The sequence below is a fragment of the Schistocerca serialis genome, chromosome 3 (genome assembly GCF_023864345.2).
Source record: "Schistocerca serialis cubense isolate TAMUIC-IGC-003099 chromosome 3, iqSchSeri2.2, whole genome shotgun sequence".
In the NCBI taxonomy this organism is placed as follows: domain Eukaryota; kingdom Metazoa; phylum Arthropoda; class Insecta; order Orthoptera; family Acrididae; genus Schistocerca; species Schistocerca serialis.
The window spans coordinates 907,264,805-907,291,199 of NC_064640.1; positions in this window are offsets into that span (position 1 = coordinate 907,264,805).

The following is a 26,395-nucleotide window of genomic DNA, read 5'->3' on the forward strand; positions in this document are numbered from 1 at the left end:
TTTAATTAGCATAACAATCATTGTTTGAACCATAATTCACGAAACTGTCAGAGTTACTTCCTCTTTCTTCTAATGATTCCATCATTTGTAACGAAATGTCGACATCATTCGAATCAATTAACTAATAAATAACACATACGTGTGTCTTCAGGAGAAGTAGATGAAAAAAATGGCTCTGAGCACTATCGGACTTAACATCGGAGGTCATCAGTCCCCTATAACTTGGAACTACTGAAACCCAACTAACCTAAGAACATCACACACATCCAAGCCCGAGGCAGGATTCGAACCTGCGACCGTCGCGGTCGCGCGGTTCCCGACTGAAGCGCCTAGAACCTCTCGGCTACGTCGGCCGGCAGAAGTAGATGATTTCGATATTACACCAAGCTCTTCTCATTTGACGTTTGTGAAATTGAAAGCATTAATTAGATAACACATTACTCTGAATCTCTGAAACTTGCGCAAAGACAGATGCTGTTCGGGCGAAATATCGAGTGCCGACACGTCGGCCTGGAACGATACAGCAGAGAAGGCTATGAGACGACGTCAGCCAATAGAACGCTGACTAGGAACGACACCACGACAGGTACGGTACCTATGCGAAGAGAGTAGAGAAGTCGCAGTATAAGAGGGGCACTAAGACGAGCTGTGACAAAGTCTGTAGCAGCGACTTATGAACTTGAATGATTTGCTTGCATGGAAATATCGAAGGACATTGATTATTTGCACGTCGCCAACTGCTTGCGACAACTCTTTGCAAAAAGGCAAAGTTAAGTATTGTCAATTTTATTTACCGTAATAAACTCCATTAATAAGATTTTCTTGAATGTTATTTAGCTATCCAAGAAAACAGCTTCCTAGGCACCCTATATTAAACGAGTAGGCAGGATTCTACAGATGCTATTTGCAAGCATATACGAAGAAAACACAAAGAAAATTAATTCAGTTTACCGAGACTGCAAAGACAACTGCTGCTAATTGGCTCAAAGTGGCTCTGAGCACTATGGCACTTAACATCTATGGTCATCAGTCCCCTAGAACTCAGAACTACTTAAACCTAACTAACCTAAGGACATCACACACATCCATGCCCGAGGCAGGATTCGAACCTGCGACCGTAGCGGTCACGCGGTTCCAGACTGAAGCGCCTAGAACCGCACGGCCATACCGGCCGGCCTGCTGCTAATTATTATGGATATTAAATGAGCAGCAAATTCGAGCAGTTAGTTATTGTGAACAACTCTGTCAGTGAAACTGCTAACGGAAACTGAAATTCGCTTTACAAATTACACGTATAATCGCGTTGTGCCGTGTTATCTGTTTACCGAAGTGCCGTCAATCAAGAATATGTGTCTGTCGTGTTGCGCATTCAACTACAGCTATAGGGTGTATATTATTCCAGCTGCCTGACGAGCTACAAATTTAGCTATTTACAACTTTAAAAAAATGTTTGCAATGAGTCGTTGCAGTTAAAATTTGACCGTTGTGTTTCTTTCGGCATACTCTTCGTATGTAAAAAATTTCCGCGCAGGTTTCGACATGTCGGATTGAACCGTTCTGTTGTTAGTTTTAGAGAAGATCCATTTTCTTTTGTTTCACATCTTTCTGTAACTTCTATACGTTTTATGAGTGTTCCAACTTACAAGAAGGGAAGTCTGTCGATGCCGTCTTAATTGGTGCGACCAATTCAGCATACGTAAATCAACCAGAGTTATCTAAAGATTCTGCGGTAACATTTCCTTGTCTGCCAGCGAGCAGTGAACTAGTGTCACTGGTAGTCTGTGTTCTCTAGTAGCTTGTGTTTGTGATTTTAAGACGTTTGGTAGCTCAAATCCGTATCTCATATTTGTGTCATACGATTTTAATACTACAGCAGCTTTAGGAACTTTATACCCACCATTTGATGCCTTTGGGTTAATTATTACTAAAGCATTACTCAGGTTTCGTTTGTAATAATAGGGAAGAACTTGTTAATCCTCAATGCCTCTACATGGTCAAAACTTCATTTCTGTATCAACTTTTAGAGAACATTTGACTAACGAGAAACAGTCGAATTACTTCCCGTGTCATTAGCTTCGCACTGAATGACCAACTAGCGAAGGAAAGCAGTGTGTTCCTTAGCTTAGGAAGAGAATTTGATTAGTGAAATACTAAGAATACTTTCTGCCATGTTTAACAGTGTACAAAAAACTTTTTTCGATGAATAAATATGACGAGCAAGTTATCGTGTGACTATTGTAGGCGTACGCTTTACCACGCAATATCCGTTATCAGTTTTGTATTTTGTCTGAAGCAAAGTGCAAGATAAAAAAACAGACTGCCTCATTATAAAATTCAGAGCTGAGTATTTCGGTAAGAGAGAGCCTTAGCCATTTTATAAATAGGGACATTACAGACTCAAAGTAAGACCAGCTGACTTACGATCTACGTGTTATTTCTTGCTGGGACGAGAACGTTATATTACTTACTTTGGTGGACGTTTTTAGAGTTTTGTGCTTTGCTTTGAAGAGGCATGACGCAAATAGGTTCCTTACTCATGCTGGTACTCCCGTACAAATGGAGACAGTCAGGTGCCATTTGTGGCATCGCAGAGAACGGAATCGCATACTTCCTCGCTCTAACGACGAACTTATGTCAGAAAGAGTTGCGACGAAAGCTTATGTATTTCACGTTTACAAGGGTTGCCGTAATCGCGCTTGTTCTATACAGCGTGTTTTAAAAATACTTTTATAAACTTTGGTAACAGGTTCCAGTCACAACAGATCAGTTCAACGTGTCTACGAAAATCCTTCAATGTACAGATTAAATAACATCTGGGATAAGCTACAAACCTGTCTTACTCCCATCTCAACGACTGCTTCCCTTTCGTGCCCCTCGACTTGCGTGCCATCTGGTTTCCGTACAAATTGTAAATAGTCTTTCGTTCCCTGTACTTTACCCCTGACACCTGCAGAACTTGAAAGAGGGTATTCCACACTTTTCATTATTTAGGGCCAATTGCCAATTTGCGCACCATACAGATATCTCTTCTAAATCGTTTTGCAATTTGCTTTGATTTTCTAATGACTTCACCAAACGATAAACGATAGCTCCATCTGTATACAACCTAAGAGAGCTGTTCAGATTGTGTCCTAAATCGGTTATACAGATAAGAAGCAGCAGAAAGCCTATAGAACTACCTTTGGGAACGCCGGAAATATCTTCTGTTTTACTCGATGACTTTCCGTCAATTACTACGAACTGTGACCTCTCTTATTGAAATCTCGAATCCAGTCACACAACTGGAATGATATTCCGTAACCACGCAATTTCACTACAAGCCGCTTGTGTGGTACGGTGTCAAAAGCCTTCTGGATATCCAGAAATACGGAACTAATTTGAAATCCCTTGTCAATAGCACTCAAAACTTCGTGCGTGTAAAGAGCTTTTTGTTTCACAAGAACGATGTTTTCTAAATCCATGTTGAGTGTGTGTCAACATACCATTCTCTTCGATGTAATTCATTACCTTCGAACACCATATATGTTCCAAAATGCTGTTGCATATTGACGTTAATGATATGGGCCTGTAATTTAAAGGATTACTCCTACTTACTTTCTCGAATACTGGTGTGGCACCGAGCGAGGTGGCGCAGTGGTTCCACACTGGACTCGCATTCGGGAGGACGACGGTTCAATCCCGCGTCCGGCCATCCTGATTTAGGTTTTCCGTGATTTCCCTAAATCATTCCAGGCAAATGCCGGGATGGTTCCTCTGAAAGGGCACGGCCGACTTCCTTCCCCATCCTTCCCTAATCCGATGAGACCGATGACCACGCTGTCTGGTCTCCTTCCCCAAGCAACCAACCAACCAACTGGTGTGGCCTGTGCTACTTTCCAGTCTTTGGGTACGGATCTTCCGTCGAGCGAGCGGTTGTGTATGATAAGTATGGAGCCATTGCATCAGCATACTCTGAAAGGAACGTAATTCGTAAACAGTCTGGACCGGAAGACTTGCTTTTATTAAGTGATTTAAGTTTGCTTCACTACTCCGAGGATAACTACTTCTAAGTTACTCATGTTTGCAGATGTTAGTGATTCGATTTCTGTAATATTTACTTCGTCTTCTTTGGTGAAGGAACATCGGAAGCCTCTGTTTACTAACTCTGCTCTGGCAGCATTATCGTCGATAGTATTTCCATTGCTATTCGCGCAGAGAAGGCATTGATTGTGTCTCGCCTCTAGCAATCTTTACATACGATCAGAATCTCTTTGGACTTTCTGCCAGGTTTCGAGACAAAATTCCACTCTGGAAATTATTATAAGGATTTCGCATTGACGTCTGCTCTAAGTATCGAGCTTCTGTGAAAGATCACCAAACTTGAAGATTTTGCGTTCGTTTGTGTGGTGTGTGCACTGTAAGACCTTCAGTACACACACCATCAGATTATTTGACTTGTCGCTCTAACGAAGTAGGTGAGTGTCAGCAATATGTCTCGTGGTCTTGGTGTGGCGTGTTTATCTTCTGCCGTTAGGTCAGACGATAGAAATGCCACTTGCACGCTTAGAGTAGCCGATTGACGGTGTCCAACTTTAAACAGAACTTAATTAATTTTCACACAAATTTATTAAAATAATAAGCATAAAAATTACTTAACTTGGTTCTGGATGATATTTACAACCGACAATCTGAAGTTCCTTTGGTCTTGGCACGTTAATCTTATTCTCACATATCTCTGATACTTGACAAAGTGTCTATACATTTCTCTTCATGGCTATGTACAGGAATATGGTAATCTTATTTGGCGCAGACTGAAACTTGACTATAGACTGGTACAGATAAATGTAGAGCTCGTACAGACTGGTACATACTAATGCAAACCGGTACAGACTGGTGCAGACAAATGCAGACTGACTAATCGGAGGTCTGCACACTCTTTATCTCGTTATAATACCTCGCGCGTTCATGTATCACTGCGCGAATGTGATCCGCGAGGCGAAAAGGTTCTACGTTAGCAGCAATCTCATTGGCTGCGTTACATATTAATACGCGGATCGGCGGAAGCAGAATTTGGTCCGTCTCTATGGCAACGCCGTCTCGTAGTGCGGAGACGGATGAGCGCTGCGCCTGCGCTGTTGTGCTTAGCGGGGCGCGCTCTAGTGGGAAAGTTGTGTACGCGCTGACTACGCGGAACTATGTACACAACAGTTTGAAATTGGCATGCTATTTTCGTTGTTTCTGCAACAGTGTTTTGACTCATTTTGTAAACCAAGGACGATCAGGTCTGTCGTTTGTTGATTTATTTGGGATAATTCTACCCTCTAAAACGAAGGATCGTCGGACCTATGTTTATCCGAACTTCTTTCCTTGTTTATCGTGTAAGGAACCTGTCGCCAGAGTTTGTGAAAGTCTTTTTGAAGCACCCCGCATATACGTTAAAGATCTAACGGGCAAGGAGAGCAGCAATCTGCGACTGTTTGTTGATGAGTTATATAGTCCGGGGAACTGTCGTCGTTGAGTTCCTATTGGAGGGTAGATGGATACTTGGACAAATATTGTTAGGTGAGATTAATTACAATTTACTCTAAATGTGGAAAAATGTAATTTAATGCTAATGAGTAGGAAAAACAATGATGTAGTGTTCGAAGTATTAGTGGCACGCTGCTTGAACAGTCACATCGACAGAATATAGATGCGTTCATTGCAAAGAAACATGAAATCGGACGAGCGCGTAAGGTCGGTAGTAGAGAAATTCGGCTTCGATTTATTCGCAAGCGTGTAGGAAAGTGAAGCTTATCTATAAAGCAGACGGCGTACAAACGCTTGTATGTCCCATTTTTGGGTACTGCTCGAGCATTTGCAATCGGCGCGAGATGAGATTTAAGGAGGGTATCGGATAAGTTCAAAGTCGTGCTGCTGCATTTGTTAGCGGTACGTTGGGGTAACACACGAGTATTATGCAAAAGCTCCGAGAACTCTTTCCACGAAACACTACTGAGAAAGTTTGCGACAGACTGTAAACGATTTTGCCGTCACCAACGCACACCTCGCATAAGTACTGCGAAGGCAAGATAAGAGAAAACATGGCTCGTACGAAGGAATAGCAAAGGTATAAGGTAGCCTCAGTCATGTACTGTACTATGTATGTACGGAGTATGCCTCTAGATGCAGATACTAATAGAAAGTTCATGGGAAAACTACTTTGCTAAGCACGATAGCTTAATTTACATTAAAACTATATTTGAATGCGTAACAGCACTCGAAATACCGTATGAACAGGGGCGGAGGCAAAAATCAAAATCACATCGCAGACGATATGTAGAGTGAATTGCTAATCTTCAAAAACTATCAGTGTTAGATATAGTTAAATGAAAATATCATCAAATCAAAGTGCCCTACACCTGTGTGATAAACTTTATTAACTTACAATAACTGTATGTATAATGCAACTAAAAATGTTTTAACCAGCCTGTTGAGCGAGATATCGCAGTCATTAAAGCAGGTCTGAAATTGTATTAGGCGGATCGTAAAAAATTTCCTCCCAGCCTTAAGTTTCCAATAATGTGCAACGTATTGGCCCCAGGCCCCAAAATACATTTTTTCCACCCCCCCCCCCCCCCACCCCCCGCTACCCTCATAATCGTCATTGTCATTTTAATCGGCCAGCTGCGAGCAGTTTGCAGTCATGTTTTTTGTTATTTGTGAGCAACAAGTACATTAATGAACGAATAAGTATTGAAATATTTGTTAAGACTGAATGCAATGAGTTCTGAAATACATACATCACAAAACGGTCTGGCTCCGAAAGCGGTATTTTCACTTTCTAATTTGGACTACACGCCAGATACTGAGCAAGCCGACGGCGCTTTTCTTCTCATGGATGCCATAACGAATGAAGATGCGATTCATTAAAAAAAAAAAAAAAAAGAGAATATTAAGCGTTAACATCCCGTTGGCAACGAAGTTATTAAAGTGGAATTACAAGCTCAAATTGACGAAAGGAATGGGAAGGATATCCCTCAAGTGCTATAAAACTGGTTCATCCAGGAATATGCGGCAAGAGAGTTAGGAAAACCATGGAAAACACAAATCTGCATAGCTGGACGGAGATTTGATTTGCCATACTCCTGAATTCAATTCCACAGTGCTTCATGTGATTAAATTGATTGGTTAATATGAATACACATTTACACGCCAGCAATGAAGAACTGCATCTGTACGATGTGTTATTGGTATGGTGCTGCAAATAACTGAAAAACGTTTTCCTGCGGTATTTGAACCAAGGCAAAATTTCGTGGGCAGCTTGTAGAAGAAGCGGGTCGTTATCTGTTTGTATGCACCATGTGGTCAAAAGTGTGCAGAGTCCACATATGCATTTCGTGGAACAATTCGCAATGTTACAAGTTCGAGGGTATGTAAATGTAGGTTGGATACCAAAGATCTTCGACTTATCAGAACGATTCGACTGGCAGAATTGACGAATCGCGAAGGAAGTGTGCTTATAGTGGTGACCAAGTCAAATACTAATGTTGAAATGTAAAGCGGAAACGTGGGGAAAGAGCTGTATCGAACCATCGATCTGGCAGACACGAGGAAGGTATCTCTTAGAAAGGGTGAAAGGAAGATGAGAGTTTAGTGTCCTGTCGACAGTAAGGTTATAAGATATGACGAACAAGCTCGGCTTGGATAAGTATGGAATTAGGCAGTGTTACATCGAAAGGAACCACCCAACATTCGCCGCAAGTAGAGTCGTGCTCTACATAAACTACGGCGCGGTAGTTTCGATACAGTACATAAATGACGTAGTAAATGGTAGGATTACGGATACTATTGGCAGAATTGGTAGAGAAAGAAACATAAATGAATGTGTAAGAGAGAAAACTGGAGCGGATGACTTCTGTTTTTTTTTTTTTTTTTTGTGTTCGTTTGTTTTACACGTAATTAGAACCTCATATCATTCAGTGTTAGTCCATTGATTGTGTATTTTATATCCTCACATAGTAGAAATTGTAATTTGTAAGTAATAAAATACGTTCATCGCTGAACTTCTGCGCTTTTATGTAACCAAAGCAATTACTTTTCATGCACGTAGATCTTACATGTACAAACATAAGAAAATATATATAATTATTGTTATTTTATGCTTAATAGGACGTTCTTCGTCACGATCAAAGGCAACATTTTCCTTTTTTCGTTCGTAACTGCGCTAGTTGTTTATGACTAACAGAAACAACTTTTATATAAGTTCGACGAAGTATTGAAGCGCTATTTGACATATCTTTGTTTTGAGGTTTTTTTGTAATTTTACCTTTTTGTTGAGGAAATTGCGGTTTCTAGCGCCATATGATAAATCCGGTTTGTTTTCTTTATTTTTACTACAACATCCCTGCGTTTCAACATTTTTCGAATAAAACCTGAATTAAACAGTGACAATTTCAGTTTTGCTATAAATACTGTTTTCTCTTAAGTAAAATACAGGAGGATAACTACATAGAACAACAGTGTTCCATAGGCATCCCGGACCCTTTATATCTCCTCACTCTGTTTCTAGACGATTCACTGATTCCAGCTTTTAGGGGACTCAAGTAGGTCACTGATCGCATACACCGTAGCCTGCTCTTACTTGCGGTTGTCTATTGTAGCCTACGGTAGTTTTACAACTGTAGCCATAAGTGACTTAGGCAAGTAAGAAAATACGTATAACGGAGAACTGAACCACGCTAATCCTTAGTGTTACTACACAGCCTTAAACTCAGCGTCACGTCGATCGGTCAGCGCTGTAGCAGTCAGCTTGTCGCCTACTTCATTCAGTGACAACGAGAAGGCGTGGCGGTGCCGTTGTCACACCCTCCAGGCCTATTAGACACACGCGACCTAAATAAGTGACATCATCAGTCGGTGAAAGACATGATAATCGGTGGATCTGGTTCAACTCTCTGCGCTACTATTCTAGAGAAATGACTCACTGGACAGAAAATTAGCTACCGGAGGACACATCACGCTATTACAGTGTATCATCTCATTTCGGCGAGGAAGAAAGTCCATAAACTTCCCTCAGTACACTAAATCATGATCAAGATACTCTCTCATGTTAGAACCCTTAGAGCTACCAAAGTTTGTCAGTGTCAATTTCTGCGTTTCATCCACTGTTCCAAATATTCGAAGGCGTGTTATATGATATTAGGATCGGTTGAATTTGGCGGGCGTTCACCATACTAGGTACGTGCTCATGGACCTCTGTGAACACGGCTGTTGACATCCTGGAAGATGAGAGTGTTCACAACTTGCTCATCATGAGTAAAAGATGAATGGCAATACCTCCCAACCGATAATGCTGAAATAAAGATCGTAGCTCATGTTCAAGGTAGCCTCAATGATCACAGAATCAACTCCAGCCTTGACTGCACCCTCCAAACATTGATAATTAAAAGCCTCATTCGACCTCGATGCACTCAGCAGCACCTCGCATCATTTGGAAAGGGACAAAACCGCGAATCGTCGGAACACACTGAACCCCTCTAGTCTGCTGTTGACCAGTTTCTGTATTGTTTGGCATACTAAAGACCCGTCTATTTATGTGCCTGTGTGAGCAAAGGCCATTATCGACGTATACGAGTCCAGACGGGCATTTCATGCAGTTCCCTTCTCAATGTTCAATCGGAAACTGGGTGAGATGGATCTGCTTTTGAAAACAGATGCGATTCCTGTTGTGTTTGAAACAGACTGTAAATGGCAAAGCGTGTCACTCGTCTCCTGTCCCACTCGATTAGGACCGCTTTTGTTCTGCCGCGTTACATGATTAGAAGTGCTACATCATTTCTTGAAGACGCGTTAATCAGATCGACCTGATACACTAACAAATTGAGAATTTCGTGTCCTTTTCTGTGATTATATCAAGTCTCCACGTCGATCCATCTTACAGCATTCATTCCATACAACTGACTAGCAGGTACACACCTTGACAAATATGTGGTGGACAAAAGTATGGGAAAATCACAAACCCATTACCACATCTAATATAGTGCAGGAGAACCATTAGCGTTCAAAACGGCTTCCATTAGTCTCGGAACAGATACACACAGGTCCTGTATGGTTTTCAATGGAATCTTACACTATTTTTCCTGAAAAACAGTGGCAAGTTTAGATAAGGATGATGTTGATGAATAGTGATCATACACCAGTCGCTCCAACATAGACTACAAAGGCTCTATAATGTAGAGATCTGCTGACAGTGGTGCCCTAAGGAGATGCGACTACTCATCCCCGTGCTCAAAAACCAGCCCTCGACGATGCGAGCTGTGTGGACATGGGACCAGTCGTCTTGTAACACAGAACAGCTACTGGGGGACAAACATTGTGCCATGGGAAGTACCTGACCAATCAAAATGCTCACATAATCCTTGACAGTAATAGGTCCTTGCAAAGTAACAGATGATCCACGGAATATCACGGTATGGCTGCTCAGATAATCACAGAACCCACGCCATGTTTCCCTCTTGGGATGTAAACTCGACCAGAAATCGGAAACAGTGTGAAACAAGACTCCTCCAACCAAATCACATTCTTCTACTGCACCATAGTCCAATGGCTTCAGCACCACGTTCTCCTGTTACGTGGTTTTGTAATTCTAGCTACCCATGAAATTCCCAGCTTATATAGCTCCGTTCATGTTGCTACGATGCTGACAGAGTTCGCGAGAATGACATCCAGTTCCACAACGACTTTCGCCACCGTCGTCCTCTTATTTTTCATCACAATCCTCTTCAATGACAGTCTTCCACGATCAGTTAACTCAAACTCACTCCGGCGTTATGAATGGTGGATGATGTTTCTTCGCTTTCCCCGTATGCGATGTAAGTCTCCGACACTGTGCCTTTAAAACAGCAAACTTTTCGGCTACCTTGGTATCAGAAGCACCAACAATTTTCCCGTGTTAGAATTGATTTAGCTCCGACCTAATGGACTCACAGCTACATAGAAGACTGTTCTGGCCACGACAGACACTTGAAAAGTATTGAGGACATTGTACTGGTGTCTTTAATGGTCAAATCCAACAATGCAATCTCTAGGCTGTGCAAGAATCTGCATATGCACTGAAACCCTAAGAAACAGGTATAGGCATGTGTATTCAAATACAGAGGTACGTAAACGTATAACGCCTATATAAGACAACAAGTGTCTGGCGCAGTTGTTGGATCGGTCACTACTGCTACAATGGCAGGTTATCAAGATTTCAGTGAGTTTGAACGTGGTGTTATAGTCGGCGCACGAGCGATGGGATATAGCATCTCCGCGGTAGCGATGATGTGGAGATTTTTCCGTACGATCGTTTCACGAGTGTACCGTGAATATCAGGAGTCCAGTAGAACATCAAATCTGCGACATCGCAGAGGCTGGAATAAGATCCTGCAAGAACAGGACCAACGACAGCTGAAGAGAATCGTTGAACCCTCCCACAAATTGCTACAGATTTCAATGCTGGGCCATCGACAAGCGTCAGAGTGCGAACCTTTCAACGAAATATCATCGATGTAGGCTTTCGGAACTGAAGGCCCATCCGTGTACCCTTGACGACAGCACGACACAAAGCTGTACGCATCGCCTGGGCCTGTCGACACCAACATTGACCTCTTGATGACTGGACACATGTTGCCTGGCCGGACGAGTCTCGTTTCAAATTTTATCGAGCGGATGGACTTATACGGGTATGGAGACAACCACATGAATCGCCGGCCGGAGTGTCCAAGCGGTTCTAGGCGCTACAGTCTGGAACCGAGCGACTGCTACGGTCGCAGGTTCGAATCCTGCCTCGGGCATGGATGTGTGTGATGTCCTTAGGTTAGTTCGGTTTAAGTAGTCCTAAGTTCTAGGGGACTGATAACCTCAGCAGTTAAGTCCCATATTGCTCAGATCCATTTGAACCATTTTGAACCTCATGAATCCATGGACCCTGCATGTCAGCAGGGGACTGTTCAGGTTGGTGGGGCTGCGTTTGGAGTGGGGAGTGTGCAGTTGGAGTGATTTGGGACCCCTGATACATCTAGATACGACTCTAACAGGTGATACGTAGGTGAACATCCCTTCTGATCATCTGCATCCATTCATGCCCATTATGCGTTCCCACGGGCTTGGGATATTCCAGCAGACCAATGCAATACCCCACACGTCCAGAATTGGTAAAGAGTGGCTCCAGCAACACTCTTCCGAGTTTAAACACTTCCGCTGGCCACCAGACTCCCTAGACTTGTACAACTGCGCCAGACACTTGTTGTCTTATATTGGTGTTATACGTTTACGTACCTCTGTATTTGAATACACATGCCTATACCTGTTTCTTAGGGTTTCAGCGTATATGCAGATTCTTGCACAGCCTAGAGATTGCATTGTTGGATTTGACCATTAAAGACACCAGTACAATGTCCTCAATACTTTTCAAGTGTCTTTCGTGGCCAGAACAGTCTTCTATGTAGCTGTGAGTCCATTAGGTCGGAGCTAAATCAATTCTAACACGGGAAAATTGTTGGTGCTTCTGATACCAAGGTAGCCGAAAAGTTTGCTGTTTTAAAGGCACAATGTAGGAGACTTACATCGCATACGGGGAAAGCGAAGAAACATCATCCACCATTCATAACGCCGGAGTGAGTTTGAGTTAACTGATCGTGGAAGACTGTCATTGAAGAGGATTGTGATGAAAAATAAGAGGACGACGGTGGCGAAAGTCGTTGTGGAACTGGATGTCATTCTCGCGAACTCTGTCAGCATCGTAGCAACATGAACGGAGCTATATAAACTGGGAATTTCATGAGTAGCTAGAATTACAAAACCACGTAACAGGAGAACGTGGTGCTGAAGCCATTGGACTATGGTGCAGTAGAAGAATGTGATTTGGTTGGAGGAGTCTTGTTTCACACTGTTTCCGATTTCTGGTCGAGTTTACATCCCAAGAGGGAAACATGGCGTGGGTTCTGTGATTATCTGAGCAGCCATACCGTGATATTCCGTGGATCCTCTGTTACTTTGCAAGGACCTATTACTGTCAAGGATTATGTGAGCATTTTGATTGGTCAGGTACTTCCCATGGCACAATGTTTGTCCCCCAGTAGCTGTTCTGTGTTCCAAGACGACTGGTCCCATGTCCACACAGCTCGCATCGTCGAGGGCTGGTTTTTGAGCACGGGGATGAGTAGTCGCATCTCCTTAGGGCACCACTGTCAGCAGATCTCTACATTATAGAGCCTTTGTAGTCTATGTTGGAGCGACTGGTGTATGATCACTATTCATCAGCATCATCCTTATCTAAACTTGCCACTGTTTTTCAGGAAGAATAGTGTAAGATTCCATTGAAAACCATACAGGACCTGTGTGTATCTGTTCCGAGACTAATGGAAGCCGTTTTGAACGCTAATGGTTCTCCTGCACCATATTAGATGTGGTAATGGGTTTGTGATTTTCCCATACTTTTGTCCACCACATATTTGTCAAGGTGTGTACCTGCTAGTCAGTTGTATGGAATGAATGCTGTAAGATGGATCGACGTGGAGACTTGATATAATCACAGAAAAGGACACGAAATTCTCAATTTGTTAGTGTATCAGATCGATCTGATTAACGCGTCTTCAAGAAATGATGTAGCACTTCTAATCATGTAACGCGGCAGAACAAAAGCGGTCCTAATCGAGTGGGACAGGAGACGAGTGACACGCTTTGCCATTTACAGTCTGTTTCAAACACAACAGGAATCGCATCTGTTTTCAAAAGCAGATCCATCTCACCCAGTTTCCGATTGAACATTGAGAAGGGAACTGCATGAAATGCCCGTCTGGACTCGTATACGTCGATAATGGCCTTTGCTCACACAGGCACATAAATAGACGGGTCTTTAGTATGCCAAACAATACAGAAACTGGTCAACAGCAGACTAGAGGGGTTCAATGTGTTCCGACGATTCGCGGTTTTGTCCCTTTCCAAATGATGCGAGGTGCTGCTGAGTGCATCGAGGTCGAATGAGGCTTTTAATTATCAATGTTTGGAGGGTGCAGTCAAGGCTGGAGTTGATTCTGTGATCATTGAGGCTACCTTGAACATGAGCTACGATCTTTATTTCAGCATTATCGGTTGGGAGGTATTGCCATTCATCTTTTACTCATGATGAGCAAGTTGTGAACACTCTCATCTTCCAAGATGTCGGCCGGCCGAAGTGGCCGAGCGGTTAAAGGCGCTACAGTCTGGAACCGCACGACAGCGACGGTCGCAGGTTGGAATCCTGCCTCGGGCATGGATGTGTGTGATGTCCTTAGGTTAGTTAGGTTTAAGTAGTTCTAAGTTCTAGGGGTCTTATGACCACAGCAGTTGAGTCCCATGGAGCTCAGAGCCATTTGAACCATTTGAACCTTCCAAGATGTCAACAGCCGAGTTCACAGAGGTCCATGAGCACGTACCTAGTATGGTGAACGCCCGCCAAATTCAACCGATCCTAATATCATATAACACGCCTTCGAATAGTTGGAACAGTGGATGAAACGCAGAAATTGACACTGACAAACTTTGGTAGCTCTAAGGGTTCTAACATGAGAGAGTATCTTGATCATGATTTAGTGTACTGAGGGAAGTTTATGGACTTTCTTCCTCGCCGAAATGAGATGATACACTGTAATAGCGTGATGTGTCCTCCGGTAGCTAATTTTCTGTCCAGTGAGTCATTTCTCTAGAATAGTAGCGCAGAGAGTTGAACCAGATCCACCGATTATCATGTCTTTCACCGACTGATGATGTCACTTATTTAGGTCGCGTGTGTCTAATAGGCCTGGAGGGTGTGACAACGGCACCGCCACGCCTTCTCGTTGTCACTGAATGAAGTAGGCGACAAGCTGACTGCTACAGCGCTGACCGATCGACGTGACGCTGAGTTTAAGGCTGTGTAGTAACACTAAGGATTAGCGTGGTTCAGTTCTCCGTTATACGTATTTTCTTACTTGCCTAAGTCACTTCTGGCTACAGTTGTAAAACTACCGTAGGCTACAATAGACAACCGCAAGTAAGGGCAGACTACGGTATATGCGATCAGTGACCTACTTGAGTCCCCTAAAAGCTGGAATCAGTGAATCGTCTAGAAACAGAGTGAGGAGATATAAAGGGTCCGGGAAGCCTGTGGAACACTGATGTTCTATGTAGTTATCCTCCTGTATTTTACTTAAGAGAAAACGTATTTATAGCAAAACTGAAATTGTCACTGTTTAATTCAGGTTTTATTCGAAAATTGTTGAAACGCAGGGATGTTGTAGTAAAAATAAAGAAAACAAACCGGATTTATCATATGGCGCTAGAAACCGCAATTTCCTCAACAAAAAGGTAAAATTACAAAAAAACCTCAAAACAAAGATATGTCAAATAGCGCTTCAATACTTCGTCGAACTTATATAAAAGTTGTTTCTGTTAGTCATAAACAACTAGCGCAGTTACGAACGAAAAAAGGAAAATGTTGCCTTTGATCGTGACGAAGAACGTCCTATTAAGCATAAAGTAACAATAATTATATATATTTTCTTATGTTTGTACATGTAAGCTCTACGTGCATGAAAAGTAATTGCTTTGGTTACATAAAAGCGCAGAAGTTCAGCGATGTACGTATTTTATTACTTACAAATTACAATTTCTACTATGTGAGGATATAAAATACACAATCAATGGACTAACACTGAATGATATGAGGTTCTAATTACGTGTAAAACAAACGAACACAAAAAAAAAAAACCAGAAGTCATCCGCTCCAGTTTTCTCTCTTACACATTCATTTATGTTTCTTTCTCTACCAATTCTGCCAATAGTATCCGTAATCCTACCATTTACTACGTCATTTATGTACTGTATCGAAACTACCGCGCCGTAGTTTATGTAAAGTACGACTCTACTTGCGGCGAATGTTGGGTGGTTCCTTTCGATGTAACACTGCCTAATTCCATACTTATCCAAGCCGAGCTTGTTCGTCATATCTTATAACCTTACTGTCGACAGGACACTAAACTCTCATCTTCCTTTCACCCTTTCTAAGAGATTCCTTCATCGTGTCTGCCAGATCGATGGTTCGATACAGCTCTTTCCCCACGTTTCCGCTTTACATTTCAACATTAGTATTTGACTTGGTCACCACTATAAGCACACTTCCTTCGCGATTCGTCAATTCTGCCAGTCGAATCGTTCTGATAAGTCGAAGATCTTTGGTATCCAACCTACATTTACATACCCTCGAACTTGTAACATTGCGAATTGTTCCACGAAATGCATATGTGGACTCTGCACACTTTTGACCACATGGTGCATACAAACAGATAACGACCCGCTTCTTCTACAAGCTGCCCACGAAATTTTGCCTTGGTTCAAATACCGCAGGAAAACGTTTTTCAGTTATTTGCAGCACCATACCAATAACACATCGTACAGATGCAGTTCTTCATTGCTGGCGTGTAAATGTGTATTCATATTAACCAATCAATTTAATCACATGAAGCACTGTGGAATTGAATTCAGGAGTATGGCAAATCAAATCTCCGTCCAGCTATGCAGATTTGTGTTTTCCATGGTTTTCCTAACTCTCTTGCCGCATATTCCTGGATGAACCAGTTTTATAGCACTTGAGGGATATCCTTCCCATTCCTTTCGTCAATTTGAGCTTGTAATTCCACTTTAATAACTTCGTTGCCAACGGGATGTTAACGCTTAATATTCTCTTTTTTTTTTTTAATGAATCGCATCTTCATTCGTTATGGCATCCATGAGAAGAAAAGCGCCGTCAGCTTGCTCAGTATCTGGCGTGTAGTCCAATTTAGAAAGTGAAAATACCGCTTTCGGAGCCAGACCGTTTTGTGATGTATGTATTTCAGAACTCATTGCATTCAGTCTTAACAAATATTTCAATACTTATTCGTTCATTAATGTACTTGTTGCTCACAAATAACAAAAAACATGACTGCAAACTGCTCGCAGCTGCCCGATTAAAATGACAATGACGATTACGAGGGAGCGGGGGGGGGGGGGGGGGTTGGAAGAAATGTATCTTGGGGCCTGGGGCCAATACGTTGCCCATTATTGGAAACTTAAGGCTGGGAGGATATTTTTTACGATCCGCCTAATACAATTTCAGACCTGCTTTAATGACTGCGATATCTCGCTCAACAGGCTGGTTAAAACATTTTTAGTTGCATTATACATACAGTTATTGTAAGTTAATAAAGTTTATCACAAAGGTGTAGGGCACTTTGATTTGATGATATTTTCATTTAACTATATCTAACACTGCTAGTTTTTGAAGATTAGCAATTCACTCTACATATCGTCTGCGATGTGATTTTGATTTTTGCCTCCGCCCCTGTTCATACGGTATTTCGAGTGCTGTTACGCATTCAAATATAGTTTTAATGTACATTAAGCTATCGTGCTTAGCAAAGTAGTTTTCCCATGAACTTTCTATAAGTATCTGCATCTAGAGGCATACTCCGTACGTACATAGTACAGTACATGACTGAGGCTACCTTGTATCTTTGCTATTCCTTCGTACGAGCCCTGTTTTCTCTTATCTTGCCTTCGCAGTACTTATGCGAGGTGTGCGTTGGTGACGGCAAAATCGTTTACAGTCTGTCGCAAACTTTCTGGTTCAAATGGCTCTGAGCACTATGCGACTTAACTTCTGAGGTCATCAGTCGCCTAGAACTTAGAACTAATTAAACCTAACTAACCTAAGGACATCACACACATCCATGCCCGAGGCAGGATTCGAACCTGCGACCGTAGCGGTCACACGGTTCCAGACTGAAGCGCCTTTAACCGCACGGCCACACCGGCCGGCGCAAACTTTCTCAGTAGTGTTTCGTGGAAAGAGTTCTCGGAGCTTTTGCATAATACTCGTGTGTTACCCCAACGTACCGCTAACAAATGCAGCAGCACGACTTTGAACTTATCCGATGTCCTCCTTAAATCTCATCTCGCGCCGATTACAAATGCTCGAGCAGTACCCAAAAATGGGATGGTTAGTTGGTTGGACGGAGATTTGATTTGCCATACTCCTGAATTCAATTCCACAGTGCTTCATGTGATTAAATTGATTGGTTAATATGAATACACATTTACACGCCAGCAATGAAGAACTGCATCTGTACGATGTGTTATTGGTATGGTGCTGCAAATAACTGAAAAACGTTTTCCTGCGGTATTTGAACCAAGGCAAAATTTCGTGGGCAGCATGTAGAAGAAGCGGGTCGTTATCTGTTTGTATGCACCATGTGGTCAAAAGTGTGCAGAGTCCACATATGCATTTCGTGGAACAATTCGCAATGTTACAAGTTCGAGGGTATGTAAATGTAGGTTGGATACCAAAGATCTTCGACTTATCAGAACGATTCGACTGGCAGAATTGACGAATCGCGAAGGAAGTGTGCTTATAGTGGTGACCAAGTCAAATACTAATGTTGAAATGTAAAGCGGAAACGTGGGGAAAGAGCTGTATCGAACCATCGATCTGGCAGACACGATGAAGGAATCTCTTAGAAAGGGTGAAAGGAAGATGAGAGTTTAGTGTCCTGTCGACAGTAAGGTTATAAGATATGACGAACAAGCTCGGCTTGGATAAGTATGGAATTAGGCAGTGTTACATCGAAAGGAACCACCCAACATTCGCCGCAAGTAGAGTCGTGCATTACATAAACTACGGCGCGGTAGTTTCGATACAGTACATAAATGACGTAGTAAATGGTAGGATTACGGATACTATTGGCAGAATTGGTAGAGGAAGAAACATAAATGAATGTGTAAGAGAGAAAACTGGAGCGGATGACTTCTGTTTTTTTTTTTTTTTTTTGTGTTCGTTTGTTTTACACGTAATTAGAACCTCATATCATTCAGTGTTAGTCCATTGATTATGTATTTTATATCCTCACATAGTAGAAATTGTAATTTGTAAGTAATAAAATACGTTCATCGCTGAACTTCTGCGCTTTTATGTAACCAAAGCAATTACTTTTCATGCACGTAGAGCTTACATGTACAAACATAAGAAAATATATATAATTATTGTTACTTTATGCTTAATAGGACGTTCTTCGTCACGATCAAAGGCAACATTTTCCTTTTTTCGTTCGTAACTGCGCTAGTTGTTTATGACTAACAGAAACAACTTTTATATAAGTTCGACGAAGTATTGAAGCGCTATTTGACATATCTTTGTTTTGAGGTTTTTTTGTAATTTTACCTTTTTGTTGAGGAAATTGCGGTTTCTAGCGCCATATGATAAATCCGGTTTGTTTTCTTTATTTTTACTACAACATCCCTGCGTTTCAACAATTTTCGAATAAAACCTGAATTAAACAGTGAAAATTTCAGTTTTGCTATAAATACTGTTTTCTCTTAAGTAAAATACAGGAGGATAACTACATAGAACAACAGTGTTCCATAGGCTTCCCGGACCCTTTATATCTCCTCACTCTGTTTCTAGACGATTCACTGATTCCAGCTTTTAGGGGACTCAAGTAGGTCACTGATCGCATATACCGTAGTCTGCCCTTACTTGCGGTTGTCTATTGTAGCCTACGGTAGTTTTACAACTGTAGCCAGAAGTGACTTAGGCAAGTAAGAAAATACGTATAACGGAGAACTGAACCACGCTAATCCTTAGTGTTACTACACAGCCTTAAACTCAGCGTCACGTCGATCGGTCAGCGCTGTAGCAGTCAGCTTGTCGCCTACTTCATTCAGTGACAACGAGAAGGCGTGGCGGTGCCGTTGTCACACCCTCCAGGCCTATTAGACACACGCGACCTAAATAAGTGACATCATCAGTCGGTGAAAGACATGATAATCGGTGGATCTGGTTCAACTCTCTGCGCTACTATTCTAGAGAAATGACTCACTGGACAGAAAATTAGCTACCGGAGGACACATCACGCTATTACAGTGTATCATCTCATTTCGGCGAGGAAGACAGTCCATAAACTTCCCTCAGTACACTAAATCATGATCAAGATACTCTCTCATGTTAGAACCCTTAGAGCTACCAAAGTTTGTCAGTGTCAATTTCTGCGTTTCATCCACTGTTCCAACTATTCGAAGGCGTGTTATATGATATTAGGATCGGTTGAATTTGGCGGGCGTTCACCATACTAGGTACGTGCTCATGGACCTCTGTGAACTCGGCTGTTGACATCTTGGAAGGTTCAAATGGTTCAAATGGCTCTGAGCACTATGGGACTCAACTGCTGTGGTCATAAGACCCCTAGAACTTAGAACTACTTAAACCTAACTAACCTAAGGACATCACACACATCCATGCCCGAGGCAGGATTCGAACCTGCGACCGTCGCTGTCGTGCGGTTCCAGACTGTAGCGCCTTTAACGGCTCGGCCACTTCGGCCGGCCGACATCTTGGAAGATGAGAGTGTTCACAACTTGCTCATCATGAGTAAAAGATGAATGGCAATACCTCCCAACCGATAATGCTGAAATAAAGATCGTAGCTCATGTTCAAGGTAGCCTCAATGATCACAGAATCAACTCCAGCCTTGACTGCACCCTCCAAACATTGATAATTAAAAGCCTCATTCGACCTCGATGCACTCAGCAGCACCTCGCATCATTTGGAAAGGGACAAAACCGCGAATCGTCGGAACACATTGAACCCCTCTAGTCTGCTGTTGACCAGTTTCTGTATTGTTTGGCATACTAAAGACCCGTCTATTTATGTGCCTGTGTGAGCAAAGGCCATTATCGACGTATACGAGTCCAGACGGGCATTTCATGCAGTTCCCTTCTCAATGTTCAATCGGAAACTGGGTGAGATGGATCTGCTTTTGAAAACAGATGCGATTCCTGTTGTGTTTGAAACAGACTGTAAATGGCAAAGCGTGTCACTCGTCTCCTGTCCCACTCGATTAGGACCGCTTTTGTTCTGCCGCGTTACATGATTAGAATTGCTACATCATTTCTTGAAGACGCGTTAATCAGATCGATCTGATACACTAACAAATTGCGAATTTCGTGTCCTTTTCTGTGATTATATCAAGTCTCCACGTCGATCCATCTTACAGCATTCATTCCATACATCCGACTAGCAGGTGCACACCTTGACAAATATGTGGTGGACAAAAGTATGGGAAAATCACAAACCCATTACCACATCTAATATGGTGCAGGAGAACCATTAGCGTTCAAAACGGCTTCCATTAGTCTCGGAACAGATACACACAGGTACTGTATGGTTTTCGATGGAATCTTACACTATTCTTCCTGAAAAACAGTGGCAAGTTCAGATAAGGATGATGCTGATGAATAGTGATCATACACCAGTCGCTCCAACATAGCCTACAAAGGCTCTATAATGTAGAGATCTGCTGACAGTGGTGCCCTAAGTAGATGCGACTACTCATCCCCGTGCTCAAAAACCAGCCCTCGACGATACGAGCTGTGTGGACATGGGACCAGTCGTCTTGGAACACAGAACAGCTACTGGGGGACAAACATTGTGCCATGGGAAGTACCTGACCAATCAAAATTCTCACGTAATCCTTGACAGTAATAGGTCCTTGCAAAGTAACAGAGGATCCACGGAATATCACGGTATGGCTGCTCAGATAATCACAGAACCCACGCCATGTTTCCCTCTTGGGATGTAAGCTCGACCAGAAATCGGAAACAGTGTGAAACAAGACTCCTCCAACCAAATCACATTCTTCTACTGCACCATAGTCCAATGGCTTCAGCACCACGTTCTCCTGTTACGTGGTTTTGTAATTATAGCTCATCATGAAATTCCCAGTTTATATAGCTCCGTTCATGTTGCTACGATGCTGACAGAGTTCGCGAGAATGACATCCAGTTCCACAACGACTTTCGCCACCGTCATCCTCTTATTTTTCATCACAATCCTCTTCAATGACAGTCTTCCACGATCAGTTAACTCAAACTTACCCCGGCGTTATGAATGGTGGATGATGTTTCTTCGCTTTCCCCGTATGCGATGTAAGTCTCCGACACTTTGCCTTTAAAACAGCAAACTTTTCGGCTACCTTGGTATCAGAAGCACCAGCAATTTTCCCGTGTTAGAATTGATTTAGCTCCGACCTAATGGACTCACAGCTACATAGAAGACTGTTCTGGCCACGAAAGACACTTGAAAAGTATTGAGGACATTGTACTGGTGTCTTTAATGGTCAAATCCAACAATGCAATCTCTAGGCTGTGCAAGAATCTGCATATACACTGAAACCATAAGAAACAGGTATAGGCATCTGTATTCAAATACAGAGGTACGTAAACGTATAACGCCTATATAAGACAACAAGTGTCTGGCGCAGTTGTTGGATCGGTCACTGCTGCTACAATGGCAGGTTATCAAGATTTCAGTGAGTTTGAACGTGGTGTTATAGTCGGCGCACGAGCGATGGGATACAGCATCTCCGCGGTAGCGATGATGTGGAGATTTTTCCGTACGGTCGTTTCACGAGTGTACCGTGAATATCAGGAGTCCAGTAGAACATCAAATCTGCGACATCGCAGAGGCTGGAATGAGATCCTGCAAGAACAGGACCAACGACAGCTGAAGAGAATCGTTGAACCCTCCCACAAACTGCTACAGATTTCAATGCTGGGTCATCGACAAGTGTCAGAGTGCGAACCTTTCAACGAAATATCATCGATGTAGGCTTTCGGAACTGAAGGCCCATCCGTGTACCCTTGACGACAGCACGACACAAAGCTGTACGCATCGCCTGGGCCTGTCGACACCGACATTGGCCTCTTGATGACTGGAAACATGTTGCCTGGCCGGACGAGTCTCGTTTCAAATTTTATCGAGCGGATGGACTTATACGGGTATGGAGACAACCACATGAATCGCCGGCCGGAGTGTCCAAGCGGTTCTAGGCGCTACAGTCTGGAACCGAGCGACTGCTACGGTCGCAGGTTCGAATCCTGCCTCGGGCATGGATGTGTGTGATGTCCTTAGGTTAGTTCGGTTTAAGAAGTCCTAAGTTCTAGGTTACTGATGACCTCAGCAGTTAAGTCCCATATTGCTCAGATCCATTTGAACCATTTTGAACCTCATGAATCCATGGACCCTGCATGTCAGCAGGGGACTGTTCAGGTTGGTGGGGCTGCGTTTGGAGTGGGGAGTGTGCAGTTGGAGTGATTTGGGACCCCTGATACATCTAGATACGACTCTGACAGGTGATACGTACGTGAGCATCCCTTCTGATCACCCGCATCCATTCATGCCCGTTATGCGTTCCCACGGGCTTGGGATATTCCAGCAGACGTCCAGAATTGGTACAGAGTGGCTCCAGCAACACTCTTCCGAGTTTAAACACTTCCGCTGGCCACCAGACTCCCTAGACTTGTACATTATTGAGCACATCTGGGATGGCTTGCTGTTCAGAAGAGATCTCCTCCCCGTTGTACTGTTACGGGTTTATGGACAGCTCTGCAGGATTCATGATGTCTGTTCCCTCAAGCACTACGTCAACATTGTCACGTCGTGTTGCGGCACTTCTGCCTGCTCGCGGGGGCCTTCAAGATATTAGGCAGGTGTACTATTTTCTTTGGGTCTCCAGTGTATATTCAAGCATGCATTTCTTGCGGTGTTCCTATATTTTTGTGCAAGCCATAAACATCTGCGGTTGACCGTGGTATGTTACCAGTTCCACAGCCTCTTTTAAAGCGCTTACTAATGTGCTGTCCAGTGAACTTAGTTCTGATAACTGTCGTCAGCTTTGCGTTGACCAGCAAGACAAAGCTATGAATGACTGTTCTGGCAAACAACTGCTGGTCTTTAACAATCTGGCTGCACTCAGATAAGTTACGAGATCCGATCACTAGACTGCAAATATAAGACGGGTGTTCAAAAGAAAAGGTACGAAATAATACCGTGGGTATAACTGAAGTCTTTATTCAAAAGTAATTACCAGTGGCATGAGGACACCTATCCCACTGTTTCACGAGCCGAAGAATTCCCTTTTTGCAGAATTTCTGCGTCTGTGGCAGGAGTCTGTCCTCCACTGTATCCTCCAGATTGTCGTCCAAGTTAAAGCGCTTCACTCTGAGAAGATTTCTTAGCGGACCCAACACGTGAGAGTCGCAGGGCGACATTCCAGGCTGTTGGGCCGATGCTTAAGCTGCTTCCACTGTAACTCGAGGAAATCGATGAGTATTGGACCTCGGACGTCGAAAAAAACCGGTGAAAATCATCTTACCTGCTGAGCTCACAGCTTGCAGTTTTTGAGTGGGCAGTGACAAAGCACGCTTTGCGTCCCTTAATGGTTCAAATGGCTCTGAGCACTATGGGACTCAACTGCTGAGGTCATTAGTCCCCTAGAACTTAGAACTAGTTAAACCTAACTAACCTAAGGACATCACAAACATCCATGCCCGAGGCAGGATTCGAACCTGCGACCGTAGCGGTCTTGCGGTTCCAGACTGCAGCGCCTTTAACCGCACGGCCACTTCGGCCGGCCGCGTCCCTTAATGCCTCAGCGCATTATCCCAAAGCGGCATATCCAAATTTCAACCGTTTTGGTTGTTACGACGTTTGGTACCTTTTCATTTGGACACTTCTGTTTAAACACTAGCTGCAACGGTATTGATGGCCTCTGAAAAGAAAATTTTCTGATGATAACAGCTCCAAGAAGGGAAAGTTAGGAAGAAACCTCTTCCAGTATGCTCACAAGCAATTCACATTATTCCAACTTAATAAAACACATAAAACTAACGACGATCGAAGCTGACGTTTCCCACTTGCTTTTCAAAAATAACTGGCGTTTCGAGACACTTTCATAAACAATTCCGTTAAATGGCCTACATATCTCCTCACACCTCAACGCACCGCATCATATCTCATCTATCTTTCCGAGCAATTTGTGAGACGTTTTAAGCACTCGCCCTCACGTGTTTGGCACCCATGTGTAAATTTGATAAGAAGGCTCTGCACGCAAGTTCTCAATTCTGTTCGGATGTTAAATACGGTCGCAGCAGCTTACATTACTTGGGTAACAGGTCGGAATTCATTGTTCATAGTTCAAAATATGCATTAGGCCGCTCCCAAAGTTTGTGGATAATTTACGTTACATTTTGAAAAGTTCGTATAAGTCGTTTTATTCCAATTGACAACAAGATTCCACCGTTTACAACGATCTCTGTAAACTTGGAAAGACACCGTCAAAATAATGCACCAAACACTGAACTACCAAAAGCTGTGCTGTGCATTCCCTACGGCTGGTTGCTAAATGAATTTAAAAATAGCAGTACTGTGATGGTTCTACTTTTCTACACCAGCGGTCCGCCCCGGTAGCTGAATGGTCAGCGTGACAGGCTGTCAATCCTAAGGGCCGGGTTCGATTCCCGACTGGGTCGGAGATTTTCTCCGCTCAGGGACTGGGTGTTGTGTTGTCCTAATCATCATCATTTCATGCCCATCGAGGCGCAGGTCACCGAAGTGGCGTCAAATCGAAAGACCTGCACCAGGCGAACGGTCTACCCGACGGGAGGCCCTAGCCACACGACATTTCCATTTTTTTTCTACACCAGCCCCGTAAGGTGCCAATTTTGTAGTGATTTGCACCTCCTCAAATGGGAAGGGATGCCCAACTTCTCTTCGAGATATCGCGTTCTTAGTAAGCTATGCATGCAAAAAAACTTTCTGCTAATTGGACGTGATGTTAAATACCTCATAGATCTGATGAGTGTGCGTGGTGTCACCGCCAGACACCACACTTGCTAGGTGGTAGCTTTAAATCGGCCGCAGTCCATTAGTACATGTCGGACCCGCGTGTCGCCACTGTCAGCGATCGCAGACCAAGCGCCACCACATGGCAGGTCTCGAGAGACTTACTAGCACTCGCCCAGTTGTACGGACGACTTAGCTAGCGATGCAACACTGACGAAGCCTCGCTTATTTGCAGAGAAGATAGTTAGAATAGCCTTCAGCTAAGTCAATGGCTACGACCTAGCAAGGCGCCATAGCAATTGATAGTTATCGTATGAAGCATGTCTCATGAAGAACGATGTATACAAATAATGGATTAAAGTTAAGTATTCCAGCAGCTACGTACTTTTCTTTATAGCATTCATTCCGTATCCTGTTTCAGACCTCATGCCAGCCTGCTTGAGTTTAACGTGTTCATTTCGGCTTCCTCTCTCAATTAGTGTGCGTTGTGTTGGCTAATCTGCCGACACAACAAATTTTGGCGACGAGTCTCAAAAGAGGATTTAGCGTTCGTATTGCCCTAATTTACTTGTGTCATGGCTTCGCCACAATCTCCAGATGTACTGTCCGAATTTTATCGCTTGCAGAATCAGCAGACGCGGGCGTTATTGGATGCCCTTGGACAGCTCGTCCAGGGTCAACGTGGAATGCAAAACGATGCGGCGGCCGCCGCTTCACTGC